Raw genomic sequence first — 12,123 nt, 5'->3', positions numbered from 1 at the left:
ACAATGGCCACCCTCACCACCAGCATCAATTCACTGACCGCAGCCATGTCGTCTGTTGTCTCCCCAATCCCTTCCCATACCACCGTCAATGTCTCCCCCTGTCTGTTGGCCCACACTGTTTCCCCCCGTACTCCTCGTGTGGCACGAACCCAAGTGGTGCCTGTTCCTGCACCCGCCAGACGTGTGCCTATATCGGACTCTGAGGATCTGGACATTGTGGTCCTAGAGGATGACCAGAAGGACACTTGACTTTTGACGTGAACAATTATTTCATTTTCCCCTTGTAAATAGACTGTTTTCCCTGACGCTCCCTGACGTGTTATATTTTTGTTGCCCCACCCCAATCCAGGTTCCCATCTCCCTCTGCATTAAGATCATCATTTGTTTTCCTTTCTCCCTTCCAAACGGACGGTTGTTCTTTTGTACCTTCTTAAAATACAATTAGGAATACTAATAACTTCCACTTGTTTGACTTCATTCTGAATGTCTGGTTCTGAATATGGACACATATTTGGTGAGTCATCTGCTATGCACATAATGGCTGGTTGCAATGATGGGTTACACTTGTAACTGTGTCACACACACACATACCTTCTCACATCTCGAGGCCACCTACATCGTTACACAGGACATGATACACAACAGAATTTTATTTTTGGTAGGTGTTTATTTGGTGCACACACAATCACGTGATCACATTGTCCTGGGTTCCTGTCACTGGTGAGTGCGACGCCGCAATTTGGGGGGGGATGACCGCTCAGAGTGCTCAGGTCTGGCTCGCCGCCTACGTGGAGGTGGGTACTGTCCAAGGGACTGTCCAGGGTCATCCACATGTGCTGGGGCAGATGGTGTATGCACACTTGATGGTTGTGCCTGGACAAGGGCAGGTTGTGCACGTGGTGGGAGTGCCTGTACAGGTGGTGGTGGTGCTGGTTGGGCAGGTGGCGGGAGTGCCTGTACAGGGGTTGCTGGTGGTTGTGCACGTGGTGGGAGTGCCTGTACAGGTGGTGGTGGTGGTTGTGCCGGTGGCGGGAGTGACTGTACAGGTGGTGGTGGTTGTGCAGGTGGTGGGAGTGCCTGTACAGGGGGTGGTTTTGGTTGTGCAGGTGGTGGGAGTGCCTGTACAGGGGTTGTTGGTGGTTGTGCAGGTGGGGGCAGTGCCTGTAGAGGTGTTTATGGTGGTTGTGCAGGTGGCGGGAGTGCCTGTACAGGGGTTGGTGGTGGTTGTGCAGGTGGCGGGAGTGCCTGAACAGGGGTTGGTGTTGGGAGTGCCAGTTCAGGCCGCTGGTGTGGATGTCTCCCTTTGCTGTGTTGGTGTGCAGTTGGTCCTGTGGGCAGATATGATGGCTCCCCTCCCTGTGTTGACCGTGAAGGGAAAGGTTGGCTCACTCTCAATATGCCCTCCATCATCTTCATGGCCAAGGCATGGTGTCTTGCACCCTCTTCCCTTTGGATGGATATCATGTCTCGCATATTTCTGGACATGTCCTGCCAAGTCCTATCCATCCTATCCAACACTTGGCTCAGCCTCTCCACCGCCTGAGGGAAGTGGACCATGTCCTGCAGGGAGTCCGACATGTCGGACAGGGTAGCCCCTATGGCACTAATGTCCTGCCTCACATCGCTCTGCTGTTGGTAGAAGTCCTGCTCCCACTGGTCATCACAGCCAGGTGCAGGCCCTCTCTGCAGCTGTCTGCCATGGATGGGACGAGCAGGTCCTACAGCAGGGGGGGGGGGGTGGCAGGTGGGAGCCTGTGGGCAGGTGAATGGTGCCCAGGGGATTCCGGCAGCACAACAGGGCTGGTACCACCCCCAGATGGTGGAGAGGATGGCAGGGATACACTGTCTAGGGAAGAGTGGGTAGGGGAACCACCATGTTGGTCCTGGACGTGAGGACTGTGAGGGAGTGATGTCTGTGTTGTGATGCGTGGGTGCTGTGGCTGGTTTGCTCGAGTCTGGGGACAGGCCATGGTATGCCTGGGAGGAGGCTGACGGACGTTGCTTGGCAGAGGAGTTGATGCCCTGACCGATTTAGCCAATCTGGCACGATAGCGTGCATTGGCATCTTCATCGTCATCAGACATGTAGTCCTCATCATCCACCAAGTAGACGTCCTCAGGAAAATCATCCTCCTCCTCCTGAGCAGTGCTTGCAGCCGACATCACAGCTTGGAGGATCAGGGGGTTCTCCCCTCTGATTCCCCGTCGGCCCGCACTGGTCATAGGCCTGTCATCCTCGTCATCAGCATCCCCTGGAACAGAGGTTGCAACCGTATTAGGGATTGACCTGGTATAACGGGGAACAACCTTTACAACGCAACTTTTACAACGCACTGCCATTACAACAAAACTGTTACAACGCAAATGCATTGACAATGCATGCCATTACAACGCAAGTCTTTACATCGACTTGCACTAGATGGCGTGCTCACATTAAAAATAGTGTAGTTTACTATCCAAACACCTTCCCTACTGTTACGTGGACTGGAGTTAGAATAGTAAATTACACTTTTTTAATGTTAGCACGCCATCTAGTGCAAGTCGATGTAAAGACTTGCGTTGTAAAGACTTGCGTTGTCACTGCATTTGCGTTGTAAAAATGTCGTTGTAACAGCATGCGTTGTAACATCATACATCCGGTATAACATGTGGTGCTACACAAGGGTTTGTATTAACTGTACTTTGCATCAACAGATGAGGATCATGTGACCTGTGTAGGGTACCACCACAAATGACAGCTCACACCATAGCACTGAGGTGTTACACAGATACAGGCAAACTCACCAGCTCCAGCCACAACTCTCTGTCCCTTGGTGTTCCCCCCTAGTGTCACCTGCTGGACCTGTCCCCTCACGGCTTTCGTAGGCCTAGCTGTCCCTGAACCAGCAGCTGTAGAGGGAAGTGACAACATTCTCAATTATCTGCATCACCAATTGTCAGACAGGCACATGACACTCCTGATTTGTATTTCACTTAGTACACAACGACTGCTGATTACATGCAGAGGGGAATCAGGATCCCTGTCATGGCTTTGGAGTCGAAGCCAGTGACACACCTCATGCCAGAATTACCTGAAGGACGGCTGCGCGAGGGTTGCACAGCTGCAGGCAGGATGTCATTCAGTCCCCGGGATGGTGCACGCTGCTGGGGTGTAATCCGGTCAGCAGCTGTGATAAGACATACAGGTCTAGATTTTGCAACAACAGATGGTAGCTCTGAGCCAACATGTCATTCTCAATGACCATTTGTGGGTAATCCAGAACTTTGTGCAGCATGTTTAGCTCCTGAACTTTACATTTGGGCACCTGCTCACATGCAGCAGTTGCCAGCCGTTCCCTCCACACAGCAGTGACATCAATCAGATGACACATCAACAGACACCTCATGCTAGAATTACCTGAAGGACGGCTGCGCGAGGGTTGCACAGCTGCAGGCAGGATGTCATTCAGTCCCCGGGATGGTGCACGCTGCTGGGGTGTGATCCGGTCAGCAGCTGTGATAAGACATACAGGTCTAGATTTTGCAACAACAGATGATAGCTCTGAGCCAACATGTCATTCTCAATGACCATTTGTGGGTAATCCAGAACTATGTGCAGCATGTTTAGCTCCTGAACTTTACATTTGGGCACCTGCTCACATGCAGCAGTTGCCAGCCGTTCCCTCCACACAGCAGTGACATCAGTGAGATGACACATCAACAGACACACATGTATGAGAAGATTACTGATAGGAAGGGATAAATGACCCGGATTCCTCCCCATTACACTGCTATCACCTTTGCCATTCAGACTTACATATTTCCAGAGTCTCATGTTGTTTGTTGTCAAGTCAGAAAGGGTTTCATGTGTGAGATTTGCAATAGTCAGGGACATGATTTTGCTCATTTGTGCTTCCCCACGCATGAAGTCACACATATTTGTATGAGAGAACACAGATGTCTTATGTCCATCCTTTGAGTGTCCTCTCTTTGCGTACTCTATTTCCCAGATCATGGTACTACTTAGCTGACGACGATTGGTGTCTTGTACAGCAGACATCCAAACCTCATATGTCAAACACTCACCTATACATGTGAATACAGTAGGAGAGGAGGCAAGCAGAATGTAACATTTGGTTTATACTCACACATTGCGGATAGGCTGAGAGGCTTTGATGCCTTCTGGCTGCACTGGATTAGCGTGTTGCTCTTCAGCCTTGTCATTTAGCAGGTGTAACTGCATGAAGATTCACCTTAGCAGCCCCTACATTCATCTCAAAGGTACACTACTGGCATCAGTGTTGGCCTCAGCCATGCTATTTTCATCATGGTGTTTCCTATCATTGAATTGCAAGCCGGTTGTGTTTTGGTCACTTCATATGACTCATGGTACTATTGAATGTCCATTCTGCACTCACTTGGCATACATTTTGTGTCATCCTTTCATTAGCCACCAGGGTCTGATCTTGCATGGGTTCAAATGCCATATGTGAGCATATTGTGATGCAGAACAACAGTGTTGTAATACACATGCAACATACGGCGGACGTGAAAGGCACATTTCATGAGCAGTCAGCCTGATATATTCTTGGGTTCCCCTCCCTTGGCCCAGCACGGGAACAGTGTGTGGGCCCTGAACAGATGTCACAGCCAACCTTGTAGCAGAAGTCAGTGTGTGTCTTTGATTCTGGGAGGACCTCGTTGTACCTACGATGATAAGTGTGTTTTGCTACTTTACATTCCTGCAGCCACATGTGATGCACTAGATTTCTGGCACAAAGGATGAGCACAAGCAGTTGTGGGCACCAGCGTTGTTGAAGTGTGTTATCCGTAATATCATGATTGCTCCCACATAACTTCGAATGGGCCCACTACCTGGATGCAACCAATATCACAGTGACATGTCTACGGATCCTGATGTGAGGTCCACTATCGTGTTTTGTTGATGGGCAACACAAAAGCCAGACAATGTAAGTGGTACATAACCAGCTGTGTGGACTGGGAATTTGATCTATATTGGAAACATTCAAAGTTGGACAGTGTATGCATTGTCAATACTAATGACCCTGGGATCTCACTTGTTCATCATTGCCATATTTCAGTCAATTACTTTGATTGATTACGTCTACAGACACCATTACAACATAGTGGGCGCACCCTTTTGAGTAGTTGTGGCACTCGATAACAGGATTGGATTGCCAGGTCTGGGCCTGTTGCTGTAAAACATGTCATGTTCCGCAATTACGAAGGTTTCATGAGCCAAGACATGTAATATATTGTCTTCAGCTGTTCACAATTATAATTAGCTAAAGGTGGATGTCCATTGACTACTCCAATAGTAATGCAGCTATTTGTTCATCTCTGGTTGACTTTCATATGTGGGCACTACATGTCCCTCGGTCACTCCTGACAATGTATGCATTTTGACCATCTCCTGGCCACTTTGACTTACCAGTCGGTGAGGGTGTACGGTGGCGATTCCTCCCAGTCGATGCAGGGACCTCTGCTGCGGCATTTGTCTGTGCTCTGGCTGAATGTGTCAATGGGTGAGAAGAGAGAAAACTAAACATCTGGAATATGTGCTTGTGGAACATTTCTTTGATTTCCCCATTTCTTCTGCATGCTAACAGTGTTATGCAGTACTGCCGCTGACTGGGCAGGTAGGAGCAGTGGTGCATTGGGGTCGTAATGGCGTGGCAGGGTGGGAAATGTACAACAGAATAGGTGTCTGACTTTTGGACCAGATGGTTCTCTCACCTTCTGCTTTGTGCTTTAAGCTTGCACGGGGTGATTTACTTCTTAGAGATTTAGTGGCATGTTTCCACGTCCCTTGTAATACATTTACACCGCAGTTGCGTCACTTCTGTGACACAGCGGTGGGGTAATACAGGTGACACATTTAGACTTATTCACAATGTTATGCATCTATGGGGATGCCTCACGGTGTGCGGTCCTGCGCAACATTAAACATGCATCAGCTGTGATGTAGGCAGGGTGTGTGTTTATTTGGTTATGCCTCGTACAAGTGATGCATTGTAATCGACGGCATTTCACGTAGTCACTTTTCATAGGGTGGTGCCATGCAAACTTAAACCAGCTTGAGGCACCTGTAATGAGTTGCCCTGAACGTTAGGTGTAGGCGGTCCATGGACATAGTTGGAGTTGCGTCACACTTGCGACACTACTCCAGCAGAGCATCCCCCTAATGCCATCAGTTGCGACACCCATCTGTCTATCCCAGCGCCACAGTGCACCGCATTGTAAATGTGACGCATCCGCGGTTGCACAAGAGTTGGATTGGGTGTGGCATTGTTACTGGCGCATCTCTGCTGTTATTTGTCAATTGCTACTTAGCGGGCTGGTGTATTAATGCAACTGGACAGTGGCCATGTTTTCTGAAGTGGGGGAGGGATTTGCCATTTCCTTCGCTAAGGATTGTGGGACTGTAGTGCTACATACAGAGGGTGACACAGGAGTCTCTGACTGACGGATTAATTTATACACTTTGGACTACTTCCTTATTCACACTGACAGTGCAACACAGACATTCTATTCATGCACTTTATCTTTTCATCCCACTTACCTGGTACCACGTAGCGGACGTCACTGACAGGCAGCCCATGGACCAAGTGGGGGTGTATGGTTGTCAGGATATCCTCCTCCAGTGGGGTGAGGCGGATGCGTGGTCCAGAGTATGCGGCTGGGATGATCCGTTGTAATTCAATCCTGGAGTATTTCTCCTTTACCCTCAGCCGCTCATCCTGCCATTTTGTTTTTAGGTCCTGGACAGTGCGCCTCTCCTCCCCCAATGCTGTGACAGCAGTGGCTAATTGCTGCCACAGGGCTGCCTTCTGTGTCCCACTGGTGCAGTAGGGTGGGAGTCCATAGAGGCGTTTGTGGTGCCTGACAATGAACTCCACAAGCATGGTGGTCTCCTCTGCTGTGTAGTTCCTCTTTCTCTTCAGGAGGTCGATTTTTCTTAGCCGGTCTCTGCTTGGAAATACAAACTGCGTGTGGCCAAACCGGTTCCTTCACTGTGTGCTGCTTTTAAATGTTTTTTGCTGCTGGTCAATCAATGTTAATTAGCTTCAGCTGGATCATGGTGGGGGATGGTAGGCACTAGCAACATGATGGCTAACTGGAGCTGTTGGCTGGGATTGGCTGGAGTGCGTCAGCTGATGCATGGTGGGGGATGGTAGGGACTTGAACAGGTGTTTCCCCTTGGCTCAAATGATCAATGGCAACAGTTAATGTAGTCTGGTCCCAATTCTGATTTTCCGGCCCGGGAGCGGGATTTCCGGCCCGAGGGCGGAATTTCCGGCCCGGGAGCGGAAATTCGGCGGACTTCCGGCCCGCGTACGGACTTTCCGCTCCGGGCCCGGAAATTCCGCTCTGGGGGCGGAAATTCCGGCCCGAGTGCGGACGTAAGTTTAGTGGTCGTAAATGGATTCTGTGAATAGCAAAAGTCCTAAGTTCATTTTGGGAATAGCAAAAGTAGTAAGTTCATTCTGTGAATACCAGAAGTAGTAGGTGCATTCTGTGAATACCAGAATGGTACTAAGTTTAGGATTTAGTCTTCAGTTTGTTCTGTGAATCGGGCCCCTTGTGTTTTTGCACTTAACGTAATTCTGGCGAGTAAAGAGCCCACACATAAAAAAGATTGCCCTACGAGTCTTAGCATGCGCGAGTGGGATACTGGTGAGAGGATTTACGTTAAAACATCTTACTAAGTATTAATGCCATCCTAAGGTGGCACAAAAATGGCACGGAAAGATAAAGGAGCCTTTCGAAATGTGCGATTATATCCCGGCCAGTCCATGTGACCCACTTGCATTATGGTGGTCCGGCGCGTGAGACGCGCCATTTTTCTTTTTGAACAGTGCCAGGCGCGGCACAATAATTTTTCTTTGAACACATTACCATTTGGCCTGTAATGTTTAAAATCTCTCCCCGTGGACTCCGGCACGTGAGGTCGTAGCATCCACTGCGTGAGGGAGGATGGGAGAAAACAGCGACAGTCAGTTCACGAGAGAAGGAAGGAGGGGGCAGGGAGTGAGAAGGAGAGGGGGCAGGGAGTGAGAAGCGGGAGGAGGGAGTGAGAAGGAGGGGCAGGGGGTGGAACTGGTGGAGGAAAGGAGACAGACGAAGGTGTTATAACGTATATACTTGTTGCTTTTCGCGCCTCACCGCATCCTGCTCGTTTAAATCACGGTGAGAGTCTGTCCTGGTGTTTCCAATGACAACACTGCCGGGACCGTTTCACCTTCTGCGTTTGTTCGCCGTGCATCATTCTAAGCGCTCTGAAGCTGTGCATCGAGGCGCAGTAAATATTACACAGTTTCTGGTTCCTGGACCGAGGGCAAAGTCTACTTTACCACTAACAGTGTGAAAGCTATTTTGTTTATGAGAAGCGGCGCTTGCCTCACTCCCGCCGCCTCATCACACACCGAGGGTCAAAATAAAATAAAGAGTTAAGATGCTGCGAGGCAACCATGCCACAGCGGGGACCGGTGCACCAGCTCGGGAGCCTCGAACTACCTCTCCGGAGCTCTGGGTTTGGTAGAGATCCGTGTGCATGGGTGTCGCATGGGGCCCCCAGTGTCAAGGTCGGTCTGAGACATTTGGAGGACCCCTGAACCCCAGGTTTTGGTGCTTCCGGTCTCCGTTGGACGTCAGGTGGGCGTCTCTCGTCTCTTCCATGTCAGGTCTGACATGTTGTCGTCGTTGGTGCTGCATGTCAGGACACTGGGCTAACGGGGTGCTAGCGCGGTGCGCGCCTTAAATGAGGAGACGCGTACACAGCGTTGGTGCTCACGCGTGGACTGTCCTCGGCGGTCATGCCCACCTTTATTTAACTGCGCGCTCCGCCTTCCGGTGTGCACGCGGGGTCTTGCATTTCCGGAGCGTGCTCCAGCATTAACTACTGGCACGCTAACTCATCACATCCCATCCCAACTCAGTCCTTGACTGGTCCCCAAGTGTCTAACAGTTCACCTACTTGGCACGCACAGCCCTTCAGGCGAATGCTCGGCAGGGGATTGTCTCTCATGGCATGCCTGGGCTGGCCACAGTTGGACTTGGGTTCAGTGGTTGCTTCGCTGGACGGGAGTGGCATCCCTGGGTTTCCTTGGGTTGCTTCCGGAGCCCTCGGCTGTGAGGCCGGCCCTAAGTCGGTGCTCTCCATCTCTCCTGGCTCTGCTTGGCTAACGTCCTGTTCCCCGGGGCCGTCCGCCGCTTCGGCGCAGTGGGCGGGGTTGACTACTCGTTTGAACCATGAAATGTTGCGGGTCACAGTTTCTCATTCTTTGGCGACTGTCACCATGGTCCCGTTCACATCAGTCACAGTCCAGTACCCATGTTCATACCGAGTCCGGAATTTCCCTCCGGGCCTCCGATCCTTCATTATTATGGTGTCTCCTTGGTTAGTTGATGAGACATGGCTCTCCTGGCCTGGCTGGCTGTGATGTTACGTTTTTCCCTTCTTCTGATGGCGCCTTCTTCGTAATTGGGAGGGGGTGTCCACCCTAGTGGGGTAGGGAGACCATCGCGGCGGGTTCCATTGAACATGAGTGCCCATGGTGCCTGACGCGTGGAGCTCTGAGGGATGCTCCGGTACTCCCGCAGGAACTTTTGTAGGTGCTGTTCAGGATCGGCTTGCTCAGCTACGGCGATGTGAAGGGTCTTGTTGATGGTCCTCATAAACCTTTCAATTTCGCAATTAGCTTGGGGCCACTGCGGGGTGACACGTCTGTGCCGGATGCCATGATGTCGTAGAAATTTGCGGAATTCGTGTCCCTGGAATGGGCGCCCTTTGTCACTCCTGCTGGGGACAGTCTACCTGTGAAGAATAAGATCTACAGGCAACCTGACCATGTCAGGGACTGTATAAGGACAGAAGTCCAAAAGATGTTGGATCTGGGTGTGATTGAACCCTCAGTTAGCCCTTGGGCTAGTCCAGTAGTCCTGGTACCTAAACCTCACACCAGTGGTGGGAAAAGAGAGATTAGGTTTTGTGTAGACTACAGGGGTCTCAATGCCGACACTAGGACTGATGCCCATCTCATCCCCACGGCAGATGAGCTAATAGATACTTTGGCCTCAGCCAAGTTTCTAAGCAAATTTGACCTGACAGCTGGCTACTGGCAGATCAGACTAGCTGATGATGCAAAGCCAAAGACAGCATTTTCTACCCCTGGTGGCCACTATCAATTTGTGGTAATGCCCTTTGGTTTGAAGAATGCACCTGCCACTTTCCAAAGGTTGGTGAATCAAGTCCTTACAAGCCTGAAAGACTTTAGTGCAGCATATCTAGATGATATTGCTGTTTTTAGCTCCACCTGGGAGGATCACGTGGTCCACCTGAGGAATGTTTTAGAGGCCCTGCAAAAAGCAGGCCTAACTATCAAGTCTACTAAGTGCCAGATAGGGCAGAGTCAGGTTGTGTACCTGGGCCACCTTGTAGGTGGAGGCCAGGTTCAACCATTACAGAGCAAAATCCAGACCATAATGGAATGGATTGCTCCAACTACCCAGACTCAGGCGAGAGCCTTCTTAGCCCTGACTGGGGTACTATAGGAGATTTGTCAAAGGGTATGGATCAATAGTGACACCCTTGAATGACTTAACTTCTAAAAAGGTGCCCAAAAAGGTTCAGTGGACAGCTAGCTGTCAAAAGGCATTTGATGACCTGAAGCAGGCCATGTGCACTGCTCCCATTCTGCAGAGTCCTGACTACTCCAAGAAGTTCATTGTCCAAACAGATGCATCTGAATTGGGGGTAGGGGTTGTACTGTCACAATTGAATGTTGAAGGTCAGGATCAGCCAGTAACTTTCATAAACAGAAGGCTGACCCCCTAGAGAGAAACGTTGGTCAGCCATTGAGAGGGTGGCATTTGCTGTGATTTGGGCTCTGAAGAAGTTGAGGCAATACTTGTTTGGTACTCACTTCCTTGTTCAGACATACCATAAGCCCCTCTTATGGCTAAAACAAATGAAGGGTGAAAACCCCAAACTGCTTAGGTGGTCCATTTCCCTACAGGGGATGGCCTTTACAGTGGAACATAGACCTGGAAGTAACAATGCCAATGCAGATGGACTCTCTAGGTATTTCCACTTAGAACATGAAGACTCAACTGGTCAAGGTTAGTTTAATGTCCCTGCGTTTGGGGGGTGGTTGTGTAGGAGAGTAGGATCTGCTTCACCCCACTTTTTGCTTGTGTTTCACTGTTTTTCGACCGTAGTTGGCTGTGGCCCTGCTAATCAGGACCACAGCCTAGCTGCTTCCTCTCTAAAATGGTTTGCATGTACATTAGGTACATATCTAATTCTGATTCTGGAGTGCCTTATAAGACCCTGGTATATGGTATACTATGTACCTAGGGCTTAGGTACCTCAGAGGCCTACCAGGGGCGGAAGCATGTATTATGCCACCCCTGGGAAGCACTCCAAAATGGCACCACAGGTCAGCTACTGCAGACTGGGTAAGGGTGTGCTTGCACCCCTTACAGTGGTATAGGCTACCTATATCCACATATATAGACAGACACATATAAACCTATAAGTCACTCCTATGGCAGGCCTTAACAATCCTGAAGGCAGAGTGCTTGGTTTTGTGTGAGAGGGTGCCCAAGCATGAGCTGAGCCCCTCTGCAACTTTCGGAAATCCTTCCATATACTCTTAAGTGTATTATAACCTCGCGGTAAATGCTAACTTTGGAATGGCTGCATCAAAACATGTTGTGTTGATGTCAAACGCTTTGGAATACTACCCCCCCACCAGTTCTGGCGGCGGGGGTAGCATTCCACCCTTCTAGAGGGAGAGACATGTTCACACTGGTCAAACCCGGTAGGACTTTCCTGAGCCCTGGCATCACAAAATGGATGCCTCTGCCACAGACACGGGTTTGGCCTCCTGCTGCTGACCAAAACTCTGGAAGGGGAGGCCTGGACAATAGGTTTCCTGTCGAAGGGAGGTGTAACCACCTCCCCAGACAGGCAGGTGTGTATTGGGGCTGGGCGGGAGCACTCTCTGGTGCTTTGAAGTCCTGCACTGGGGGCACACTTGGTGTCCCTGTGCATAGTCCAGTTCAAACCGGTTGCAGGGACTACCTGCCCCTGCACTGGCATGAAATTGGACAAAGGAAA

Source organism: Triturus cristatus, chromosome 4_2, assembly GCF_964204655.1.
Source record: "Triturus cristatus chromosome 4_2, aTriCri1.1, whole genome shotgun sequence".
In the NCBI taxonomy this organism is placed as follows: Eukaryota; Metazoa; Chordata; class Amphibia; order Caudata; family Salamandridae; genus Triturus; species Triturus cristatus.
The sequence above is the reverse complement of the archived record's forward strand: the minus strand, read 5'-3'. Positions refer to the sequence as shown.